The sequence below is a fragment of the Lutjanus erythropterus genome, chromosome 12, assembly GCF_056507025.1.
Source record: "Lutjanus erythropterus isolate fLutEry1 chromosome 12, fLutEry1.hap2, whole genome shotgun sequence".
Taxonomy (NCBI): domain Eukaryota; kingdom Metazoa; phylum Chordata; class Actinopteri; order Lutjaniformes; family Lutjanidae; genus Lutjanus; species Lutjanus erythropterus.
This window is the reverse complement of record NC_139328.1, coordinates 28,241,459-28,253,490: the sequence shown is the minus strand read 5'-3', so window position 1 is coordinate 28,253,490 and position 12,032 is coordinate 28,241,459. Positions and strand designations below refer to the sequence as shown.

The window sequence follows — 12,032 nt, the reverse complement described above, 5'->3', positions numbered from 1 at the left end:
TGGAGGAACACAAAAAAGAGAAAAGGATGACGAAGGAAAAAAAAAACAGCTGAAGGTGAAAGCAGAGGAAAGTAAAGGAGTGAAAACGACAGTGAGGTGTGTGTGACAACTGGTGTGCAGGTAGACTGATTGAGGAGTCAGCAGACTAGAGCAGCGCTGTGACAGCCGGATGCAAGTTCAGGGTTAAAATAACACTGTCCACACACACACCCCCACACACACACACACTTTAACTCCCAGAGGCTCCCTTTCCTCCAAGTTCTCCTCTGTCAGTCTGGGCCCCCAAGGCCCTCCAAGCATTCAAAGACACCCTCCACAAAAAGCACACTCACTGGTCACTGCTGCTATTCTGGGAGCTTCTTCTCCGTTCCCCAACTCCCTTTTAGTGCCTTTCCCTCCATCCTCATATTTTTGCTGTCTACCTTTCCTCCCACTATTATTTTTTTAAACGCTGAGTAACAAGTGGCAAACATATCAGTAAATCTTTTAGAAAGCACGGATTTGTTCTTAAGGCATAACAGATTAGCAAAACTTGGAGGGCTCATTTACTTGAACTTTGCAATTACAGTTGCATTGGGTAATATTATTTCAGTACAAGTTGGTTGAAATTACTACTTTTTTTTACAATTGCATGTCGATATAACAATATTTAACTGAAGGGTTCCTTTAAAAAAGTGTGTGCCTGTGTGCACCTGCCCCTTTGTATTGTAGTTTTCTTAAAATCTGGACCCAATCTGAATTAAACAGCCAACAGCGTTAGCTAACATGTGACTAGCCAATCGCACAACTCTGAAAACACAAGTCAGGGCCTGGTCTCACATGCGCAAATGTGGGGGTGTGGCCAATGCCTGCTGAGGTGAACATCGCTGTGGCTCCACCCCATCAAAGTTCACCAAGGTTGAACTCAGTGTGCACGCAGATGCAAATTCATGGCCGGGCCCTTATCCAGGTTCTGTTTCACTACAAACACACTTCAAGATTTGAAAATTACAGCACACCACACACTACAAGATTATCATGCCAGAGGAGTGGTAACAATCTCACATGCTCTTGTCTAAAACATATTTTCACATGATCTCATGAAGAAGCAGATGTGAACAACAGAGATGGATGTAGTGGAACAACTTGCTTACAACAACTTAATACTTTGTAGTGAGAAAATATAATGTTGGGGAGACACGGTCAACATGGGTTGCTTATTCTTAAGCCAGAACTAGAGGTGAAATTTCACAGTTTTAATATTTGTCAACAGTAGTATGGAAGCTAATGTTAGCATTAAGGGCTAGAAAGTTTACAGTTGCTGGCAACACCTCTTTGTCACTTCTGTACTGACATAATTATCCAGGTTTAAATTCATAAATATCAAACATGTTTCAAAATTATCGGTGTGACCCCAATGAGTCTAGAAGCAGTTTGGGGTCAATAATGTATCCGTAAACCCCTCACATTACTGGATACTAGCTGAACATCAGTATCGACCAAGGTCCTGGCCCAAATTCCTCCTGAGATTCTCAGGAGGGCTGCATTTGAGGAAAATCGGCCCAAAATTCCTGTAGTGTGGGGCCAGCATTACTTAACACATCCTTTATTGGTAAGACTCCAGATGCAATGTTTCAGTCAGACATCCCCTCTGGCAGAGGAAGGAAGGAGGCCCAGCCTGACCTTAACAGCACTGGGAGATAATCATCTTTAGCATGGCTGCCGCTCCACCTGCCCTCAGCACTGCTCCAATTATAGAGCATTTACTCAGCTAAACACTGATGGTCTGCCTTTGATAAGCAAACTGCCAGCCTGGCAGCAGCATTTGCTCATTCATGTGGTGTTTCACAAAACAAAAGCATATACAAAGTGTCAGTGAGTGCACCCACTCACACACAAAGGCATGTTGGCACAATTCCTACATTCACAGGGAAACATACTGTACACACTCATTGTCTGGTCCTCTCACTTTCCCTTCATTTTAGCTCTCAAACACATATTCAATTATTATTTATCTTTGCTTGCAGACACCTGTTTGGGAGTGTCTGGCTGGTCTGCATCCTGTATGTGGGTCTGTTTGTGCCTGAGGAACAGAGGGGTTTCTATTAAAGCCACCGATGTGACACACACTTCCTCCTACTCTACCTCATCAGCTAAGGATTGTTGTTTGGTGACTGTGTTGCACAAATAGAAAATAAATTAAATGGGACGTGACCAATTACCCTTTAGATACACAAACACAAGTCTGATTAAACAGGAAATGGTCAACCACATCCACCTCCTGTTTTTAGGTGTGTATGGGCAAGGAGACCACACTGTAAAATGAAAAAGTTGAGAAAACCCAAACTTTCAAGACAATTTCCTTCAATTGTTTCTGAGTTTTTCAGTTTTAAAAAAGTTTTATCATCTAATAGTTTTAGAAAGTTTTAGAAACCCAAACCACCAAAATAATGACAAATCTGGTTCCCAGGTCAATGTGTGTTTGGCCTTATAAAATACATATATATACAATTTCCTTTTTTACAGGTCATAGGAGGGTCTGGGTGGAATCTTTCACAGATGGTTATAGGTATAAATCTTTATGTTGGGTTCTAGGCAGAACCCCCTGAAATACTGAGCAATATATGGCATTAGTTAGCACTTTTATATCTGAGAGTGTACAGTAAAAGGTGGTTACACTGACTGAAAGAGTCATATTGCAGACTGTTATGTATGGCTGCACCATTCAGTCATATTGAAATATTTATGTCTTGTATATAATTTTACGCACATTTACCCAAAGACTTTGGTATATTTGGGAATTTTGTGGTTACCACCACCTTTTAAAATAAAGAAAATGTCTGTGGGTTTAAACTGTGTATGGCTGCAGAGCATGAAGTTGTAATGCAGATCAGTGAGGTGTAAAGAGTTAACAACTAGAACTAGGATATACTATTAAGACACAAGTTTTCTCAACTTTTTTCTACAGTGCATAAAAACATGCCAGAAGTAAAGGATTGTTTCCTGTTTTCTTCATCATCCTGCCATGTACACACACGCAAAAAACCAACAGTGTGACCCAAGATGACATCATCCCCGGTATTTTCTCCTCATTTCAAAGGTGAATAGTTCCCATTCAGACTCACAATGAGCTGGTCAGCGGACCTCCCCGCTCTGAGGAGAGCACAGTCACTGTTTGGCATGATCTCATGTCTGCATAGCTCACACACACCGAGACCGAAGGGCAAACAGAGAGTATGACAGATAAACTTTCAGACACACAACCTAACTCGTGTATGTGTGTGTGTGTGCTTAAACAGTGTACATTACGACAAACACGCACAGCACACAGTCACACCCTGCTGCAAAAAGAATAGCATTGATACAGTGCTATTGTCTGAGAGACTGAAAGTATGCGCGCGTATGAACTTCTTACCTGGTTTTCTTTCCTGTGTCTGGTCGGACACCGTAGATACTCCTCTCAGGTCGATGACAGAAGGTCAACCACGTGCAGACGAGGCCCCCAGTCCATTGAGGTGAGATTTTTCCCAGCTACAGATCCATGGCACTGCGAGGCTGTCACACACTCACATTTCATCCTCATCCATTGGTCAAAACAAACCCACAACTACACCTGGAGCAAAACAAACAAAATATGGTCATTTCTTTTTGTCTGATGGGATCCAAATATCATAATTTTTGCTTCATAAAGCGTTACAAACACCTTGCCTCATCTCCTCTACAGTAAATGCAGATCTGCTGTCTAAATAAATAGTTAAACATCTTTACACTGCACACTGCATCTCCCCTGTCCTGAGTGACTGAAATTGAGCACCCATGAGGCTTTGTGCCCTCACAGGGAGATTTAATATTGTGATGAAAGAATGAGTCAGAGCCAGGACCCTGCAGAGGTTTCACCAGAAAGAGACTTGACTGACCTGGAGGGCCCCCTGCAGACACACACACAGTTTGAACACACAGGCTGCTAAATCATGTCAGATGACAGCGGTTATAAGCAGTGGTAATGCTTGATATACTTATACGAAAAGGTTTTATATTTTCTTCTATTTATTGATTAATACTCTTAAAATACATATGTACTATGTAAAATATGTAGGATACAGTGATAGCTGTCATTTACCCCTGCAGAAGAATTTATATCAAAATTTAAAGAAAGAAAAATATATTGTGATGTATGCTGTTACTGTCCTTACTTTCAAATATAAATTTTAGGCCATACTGCCCCCTTTATGCAGTTCTTATATTTCAGTTAAACTTCCGCTTCTCTTGTTGTTTCTTCCTGTTTCAGGGCAAATGAAACTCAGCAGGTACTAAGATGATGCGGAAGCCAAGATTTCAGCAACAACCATCCCCTCACTCACACTTTACACACATGACCAAACAGAGTGCTGGCAACACCTGAGCCAAGTAAACCACAGACATGAATAATTATGTCACAACACAATTGTCGAACTGAAAAGTGACACCACTCTGATCAGAGAAATTTGTTATATCGGATTAATCTACAGTATAAACGCCTAAGAGATCACATATTCTTAGATATAAATCCTAAAAACACAAATTTTTAGCAAAACATGAAACTACTTCTCCATAATCTGCTGAATTAATAACCTGCAGTCAGCTACAACCGGAAGCAACTTCAAATGCATGCTGTGAATTGACTTGACATTGTTCCAAACCAGGTCTGGGGGCTGTGGTAGGAATGCCTGAGGGGCCCTGTGCAGGAGAGGGCAGCATGAATGAATCAATGCAATTCACATGGACACACGAGGACACAGTCCACCCACCACCTAGTAAAGTCGCTGACTGGAGCCTACAGTGTCAGAGGAGAAGCTCACAACAAGGAGAAACACCAAGCTATTCTTCCTCCCTGCATACACTCCACAAATGACTCCTTTGTTTGAGGAAAGAAAGACTACGTATGCAACTGTAAACACACTGGACAGCAATACACACCAATCACATAAAAGCTCACAGGCGTGAACGATAAACAAACATGCACACTCAACAATCTGGCAGCTTTTAAGTGACACATGGCCACTGGGATGTCATTCATTTATCGACACATGCACTATTCATGCATTACTGGCTCAGGCTGAAACAGCGGGCTGCATCTCTTTCTATCGACAACCATCTGTAACACGCCAGAGGGCGACATCACACGACCCCGGCGATTTTGACATTTTTGTTGCGCAACTCTGTCAGTGGGCAGGGCAGGGAGGAGAAGGTAGTTTATGGCTGGAGCCCCCACCCTGGAAAATAAGGACACATAAACACCAAGCAATCCCAAGAGAGTGAAGAAAGGCCAGAAATAAACTGCACAAACAGTCAAGGACAGAGGCCACTGCAAACACTACAAACGTACGAAACAAGCAGCTCAGCTGAGGTCAGAGGAACAAATGCAGTGACGACCAGTATCAGCAGGAGAAGTTGTTTACTGTCACTTTACTAATATGACTGAATTTCAGTCTGTCCATCACTTTGGTCCAAACTGAAATGCCTCAACTTCTGGATAGATTGAAATGATGCTCATGGTCCTCAGAGGATGAAGCCTATTGATCCTCTGCATTTTCCACTTGCACTATCAGAGGGTTCAGAAGAAGAAGAAAATCTTGGATGGCTAGTCATGAAATTCAGTTTGGATATTGATGTCCTTCTTAGGATGAGTTGTAACAACTTTGGTGATCCCTAAACCTTTTGTCTTGCAGCATCACTTGGTCAAAAGTTAAATTTGCCATTACTTTGTTTTATGATAAAATTACTGAGAAAAGAGTGACATTCTTATTGTGATTAGCACTAATTAGCAAATACTAGCATGCTAACATGAAACATGGCAAATATGGTAAACATTACTTGCTTATGATCAGCATGTTAGCATTGTCATTGTTAGCATGTTTGTGCTGATATTCCTCTTTAGTTAATAACACTGCTGTGCTCAAGTATAGAAGCAATTTTCCTTCATACATCAGAACATGTATTCCCTTTTATTTATTGTCTCACTTCTGACTAGTCTGTCCCCATTAATTATAGTATGAGTGGTCAAAGATACTGGAAGAGAGCTCACACTTTTTCTCATGGGTTCATTTGGTCTGCCTATTTAGTCTAGAAATCTAACATTATTTTGTTTAGCAGAGAAATTTTAAAATATGTTTTTTTGATTTGCAGGACAACCATCCCTTAAATTGCTTGTGTTTCATGGATTAATGTTTCACATTATCAATGCACTGCTACAATTGTTCATGTATAACTTAAACTGAGCACAAAATCTGCTCTACATCGGTAGTGTCATGTATTTCCTTTTATTTTGGCTCACTTCTAACGGGTGTCCTGTCTTTAATCACAGTTTGAGTGGTCAAAGATACCGGGCTGTTGGCTAACTGGTCTGTTCAAAGTCACACTGAACATTAGTTGTGGTATAGCTATTGTTTTATGTTATGTTTATTAACACCTATCAGTACCTGTCATTTAGGCTAATGTTGGCCACTAAGCAGCCCCACTGGAACAAGGGCCTAGCTTGTTGGCACCACATCAGTAGTCAGCAAAAGGCATGGCGACAATATCTGACTTAAAATGGTGTCCTTGCAGTCAACATTTACATATCAAGCTTACGTGATGCAAATTTGGTCTGAGACAGAGCAACATTTTTCCTCCCCGTCCAACTGTAGGAAATTTATGATAGTGATACAAGTTTACCACAAAATGTAACAGGATCATCTGCACATGTTACAGCATTACTCAAACAATATTAGTACAAAAGGCTCTTCATCCGGCCTCCTTTGCTCTTTGTCTTTTTAAATAAGCGTATAATTTAACCACAATTGGTCAGGCTGAATAGAAAGCCTGCCTCTCCTGTCTTTTCCACTGCACAATCACTGCTGATTCATGCACTCCACTGCCAACAGAAAAGTCTTTCATTCATGCTGCCCCCCTCACTGATGAAGTCAACATGGCACCACTCACCAAGAAAGTGTTTTGAATTGCATCATGTTTAGTTTACCAGGACCTTTTGAAGACTGACGACAATCTTTGTCTTTGAGCTGTAATTTAAACTCTTCCACTAAATGTTTATACAACTGTATAAAAAAAGAAGGAATGAGTTAGGAAAAATACTGCCTTCACTAGATTTTTGAGTTTGGAATTAATTCTTTTAGTTTTAGAAACTCCCCCCAAAAAACTGTATTTCAAAAAATGTTCACAGTGAGCTGTATCATTATTTGGGTACTTGGAAGTCAAAAGGCCAAAACTGAGAATATTAAATTATTAACCATTATTCACCTTCACTCCTATGACACTCAAATATTCAGGTTAAACTAAAGTGGAAAAGTAAATTATTTCAACAAGACATTATTAGTTATTAAAACTTTTTCAAAATTTGACAGTTTGAGTTGGGTTAGGGTCAAAAACCTGTTGAAGTAAGAGGCCTTGAAATTTTGTTTCTCAATTCTTTTGTTTCCAGTATATACAGTAAGTGTGTGTGTGTGTGTGTGTGTGTGTGTGTGTGTGTGTGTGTGTGTGTGTGTGTGTGTGTACATATATAAACATACCAGGTAATCATGACTACCTTAACCATATAATTAAAACTTAAGATATATATGTTATAACAGAACTCTTGTTTTGATGATGTTTCTATGGATCCTGAATGAGTCCTAGGCTTTTATGGTAATAGGAGATGAACAGACAGAAGTCAAGTCAACTGTATTCTCTCCTGAGGACAAAACAAAGCTGCAGTGAGGAAGAGGAGACACTATGATGAGGCCAGAGGAGTGAAACACAATCCTCTCTCACCAACAAAGGACAATGTACAGGAAATCCAGTAGTCTCTCTATTGCTGTACATCTCTCTCTCTCTCTCTCTCTCTCACTCACTCACTCACTCACTCACTCACTCACTCACTCACTCACTCACTCACTCACTCACTCACTCACTCACTCACTCACACTCGCTCGCACACACACACACACACACACACACACACACACACACACACACACACACACACACACACACACACACACACACACACCTACTGTAGCTGCAAAACTTTCAAAAGGCCAATGTGTTAGGTTTGTCTGTTCTGAGCTACTGTAGAAACGTGTGCTGTCACAATGTCTACTTTGAAAAATATCAATATTCAATGCCATTTTCAATACCATAGGGGAAAACTGACACAGCCCTAACCTTAAATTACATATTTAAAAAAAAAACAAAAAACAAATTCAGTATTTCCCGTAACATTAGAAACAAACCATTTTATTTAAGTTACGTTGAGAATTTGTCACGTTCAGATATTTAGGTTGGAAGACCATTATTCTGAAATTATTATTAATTAATTATTATTAATTATGGGTTTGTTTCTGTTTACTTCTCTATCTGCTCATAACAAGCTATGAGTTGTCACATAGACTGCATATAAAAGTCATTGGTACAGAAGTCACTGTTAAGTGTATTCAGCATCTTGCTGGGTCTGACAGGACAGGAGATCACAGCTGGACCAGGACAAACACTGACTCTGAGATTGACGGTGGCTAGTCTGATGACAGGGAATACAGTAAAAGGAGGGTTTTCTTGCCAGGTTTAGCTCCTAAAACCCAGGGACTGAGTCAGCTAATTAAGCAGCTAGCTCTACAGCTAACAGAGCTAACTGAGCTAACTAGTGAACACCAACTATAGCAAATAGCAGTTAGCTGACTTTAGTAACAACTAGCTGACTAGCAGTCCATCAAAAACTCTGTAAGCTAAATCACATTGGTTCTAACTCTGTCATTAAACTGGCCTCATAACATTTAATGACATCTTCATGACAAGTCCAAAATGTACCACTTTGCTTGCGGTCAAGGAGAATATTCACAACATACTTATAATGGTCTTATGATGCCCAGTCTCAAACCAAACTACATGATAACAACATTGTTTTAACAGCTTTGTATGAACCAAGACAACATAATGTGTCAGAGACAATATTGGCTTCAAGGGATAGTTGACCCAGGAATGAAAATTCACTCTTTATCTTCTCACCGAATTTTCATATCTGGGTGAACTATCCCTGTAATTAATATTAAGTTGTCATAAAAAAGACAACTTTGCATTAAAAACGACAATGATTGACCAAAATAACACTTAATGACAACAGTCACAAACATTCATAGCATATCCTGCCTGTTAATGACAGTCTTATGCACACCCCTTCAGATAATGTTTTTTTGTTTTTTGTTTTTTGTTTTTACCAAATGCTATTCAAAGAGGAGTAAATCATGTATTTGTTAGGAACTATTTTCAGTTGCAGTAGTGAATATTTACAGCCCCAGAACAGCATATTACTTTGGGATTAATGCTTTTTGTACATGTCCCCAAATGAGTCTAACAGCTTCAAGTCTTCATATTACATTACTGTTCACATGCTGCTCATAAACTTACTGAACAGTCAAGCTGGTCTGAAGCAGCAATGACATCTTATCTCCATCTGTCATTCTTAATTACTGTCTCGCAATATAAACTACAGCTTGAATTGCTCTGAGTCATCAAGAGTTTTCAAACATTTTCTACTCATGCAGGAAGGTGGTGCAACACTCCTGCAGATTGTGACATCCTGTTGGGGAACTGGCACCAGATGCATTCGACACTCTTCCATATTACTTACTGCTCCATGGGCATCAAGCCAGTACTGACAGCTTCCTCCCAGTCCATCTTACATGTCATATCATCTGTAATCATACTGACTCAGAGCAGAAATAACTGTTTTGTAATTCAACATCTTTAGGGGTCTGTGTTTAAACATGTTAGGTAGAAGAGTCTGGTTACTTTCATTTTCAAAGACCCTTTTAAGGAGGCGGAAGCTGACACATACAGTACAAACAGCATTACAATGACGGCGCACAAGATTGGTGGTAGAGCATGAAACAGGAGTGGATTTTCACTCCTGACCCATCTCACTCCCACAAAAAAAATCCTGTCCTGTCCCAGTCCTGGAAGAGTGGCTCCCATCCCATTCCCTTCCTGCAAAAAACTGACCTATTGTCATCACGAATCCTACTTCTGGCCGCTCCCATTGGCTTTTATTCATTTCTGGCCCCAGTCCCATGATCAATAGAAAAACTGACTCCAATCCTGCCATAATCCCACAGCATTGTCATGGTTTTCTCAAGTTGTATCTATTTACTGGACTAGAAAATAACATTTATGTTGCATAAGAATTGTATGGAAAGGTAATGACTGTTCCAACTATTTGTCAGACCCTCATATGATTCCAGGAAAACAGAGCTATGCCAAATGAAAAACATTAGATTTTAATTGCAAAACACATACAATTATATATGAATGTTTTTAATTTTCTTTTCTTTGGCCAGTGACCATGGTATAAGCAGGATATCGTCCATAATCAGGAATTAATGGACAACATGGAGGCCAAAATAGTCCAATGTGCATAAAGACCCTTTAAGTCCAAATGAAAATATGTTTACCACTAATACCACTATATCTTTGAAGATGTCTTTGAAGAGCATACGTTTTGCTGCACAGAACACATACCAGCCTGCTAATGGCAATTGAGTAAATAAGACAAACTGTGTTTCTCGAAAGCAACCTAACATCAGACCTAATAAATCAAAGATCCCATCAGATAATTTCTGTCAAACCTGTAGATATAGATGTTTGTCACTGTTTGTACATTCAGATATCTGCTTTATTTTACTGTTTCATGTTTCACTTCATAATAAAAGCTTTTTAATATCAAAACAAGGGGGCACCATTCAAGGGGGAAGCACTGTGCAGTTTTATGTTGTATTGAGGGAACAACAAAGTTTGTCTTTTCACAGAGAACAAGGTCATTGCACCAAAATGAAATCAAGGTTTATGGATCTAAAATAACATCGAAACAAACAAAACAATCAAAACTGTACAATCCTGCATCCTGGCTGCACTTGTGAATGTGTGCTAGCCCCCAACTAAATGAAAGAATATAACTGTTCATTTTTTATGTCAAGCATAAAATCAGTAGGCTGTGGCTGACCAGTCTTTAGTGACGACAGCATGACTGACTTTGTGTCAGGAAATGTGTTTAACTGCATTTATGTCATATGACTGTCAGCCTCATCCTGCTAACTTAGTAACTAATGCATGGAAAATCCTGCAAGTAATATGATCAGAAGCAGATTATGACTTAAGAAACAGAACAGACGACAATACAATAGAAAACTAAGATAAAACTGTTATTTAAAGTCATAAAAAAACATTTCAAGGTTCTGGAGAAGCTGGTCATTTCACAGAGCTCACTACAATCCACAACTATCACTGCTGTGTTGTGTGTTTATGTGAGCACTCCCACTATCACCACAGACCAACAATGTGTAATATTCAGAGTAAGCATGTGGTTGAAAATTGGACTATATCCACTTCAAACACAGATTGATCCTACTGGAACATTTACAAGCTACAGCATGTGAAAAGTGGAAGTAGTTACAGCCAAATATGAGTCTGAGGTAATGTGTGAGATTCAAGGTAGGGGCAGGTAGAGAGATGAAAGGCATAATACTCTTCCCCACTGATACACATTACATTATGTGACTTCTAATATTAGAAACCAAGAGCAGACACTACGGTTCACCAGGACATTTCACGACCTGAACCAACTGGATCAGACAAAAACACTTGAGAAAGGAGGTAACCTGTCCTAGGGAAACAGCTCTGTCAAAATTTTTGGACTCAACAGATAATTTGGAAAAACTTCATGTAAATATAAAATCACTTTGTAATAAAATCAAGTCAAAAGTATGTCATAAATGTTTTTCTCCATTGTTTTATTATTCAACTATTAAATTAGTGGCCAGCTATTTTAATAATCAATTAAGTATTCTGAGTCATTTTTAACAGAAATTTTCAGCTTCATAAATGTGAATATCTTCTGGTTTCTTTACTCCCCTCTGACAGTAAACTGAATATCTTTGGGTTGTGGAGAAAACGAGACACTTGAGGACATCATCTTGGACTTTGAGAACACTGATTAATATTTTTCACCATTTTTTGACATTTTACGGACCTGAACTCATCAATTAATGGAG

General features: G+C 39.4%; 1 protein-coding gene across 1 annotated transcript in view; it reads right to left on the bottom strand.

The window, feature by feature from the left end:
• The window catches only part of tnk2b (tyrosine kinase, non-receptor, 2b), a 74,656-nt gene that overhangs the window by 58,049 nt on the left and 4,575 nt on the right, over nt 1–12,032 (bottom strand). The window contains exon 2 of the mRNA XM_084732343.1: nt 3,395–3,592. The gene's annotated coding sequence lies outside the window, so the exon portion shown is untranslated. The remainder of the gene's footprint in view (nt 1–3,394; nt 3,593–12,032) is intronic.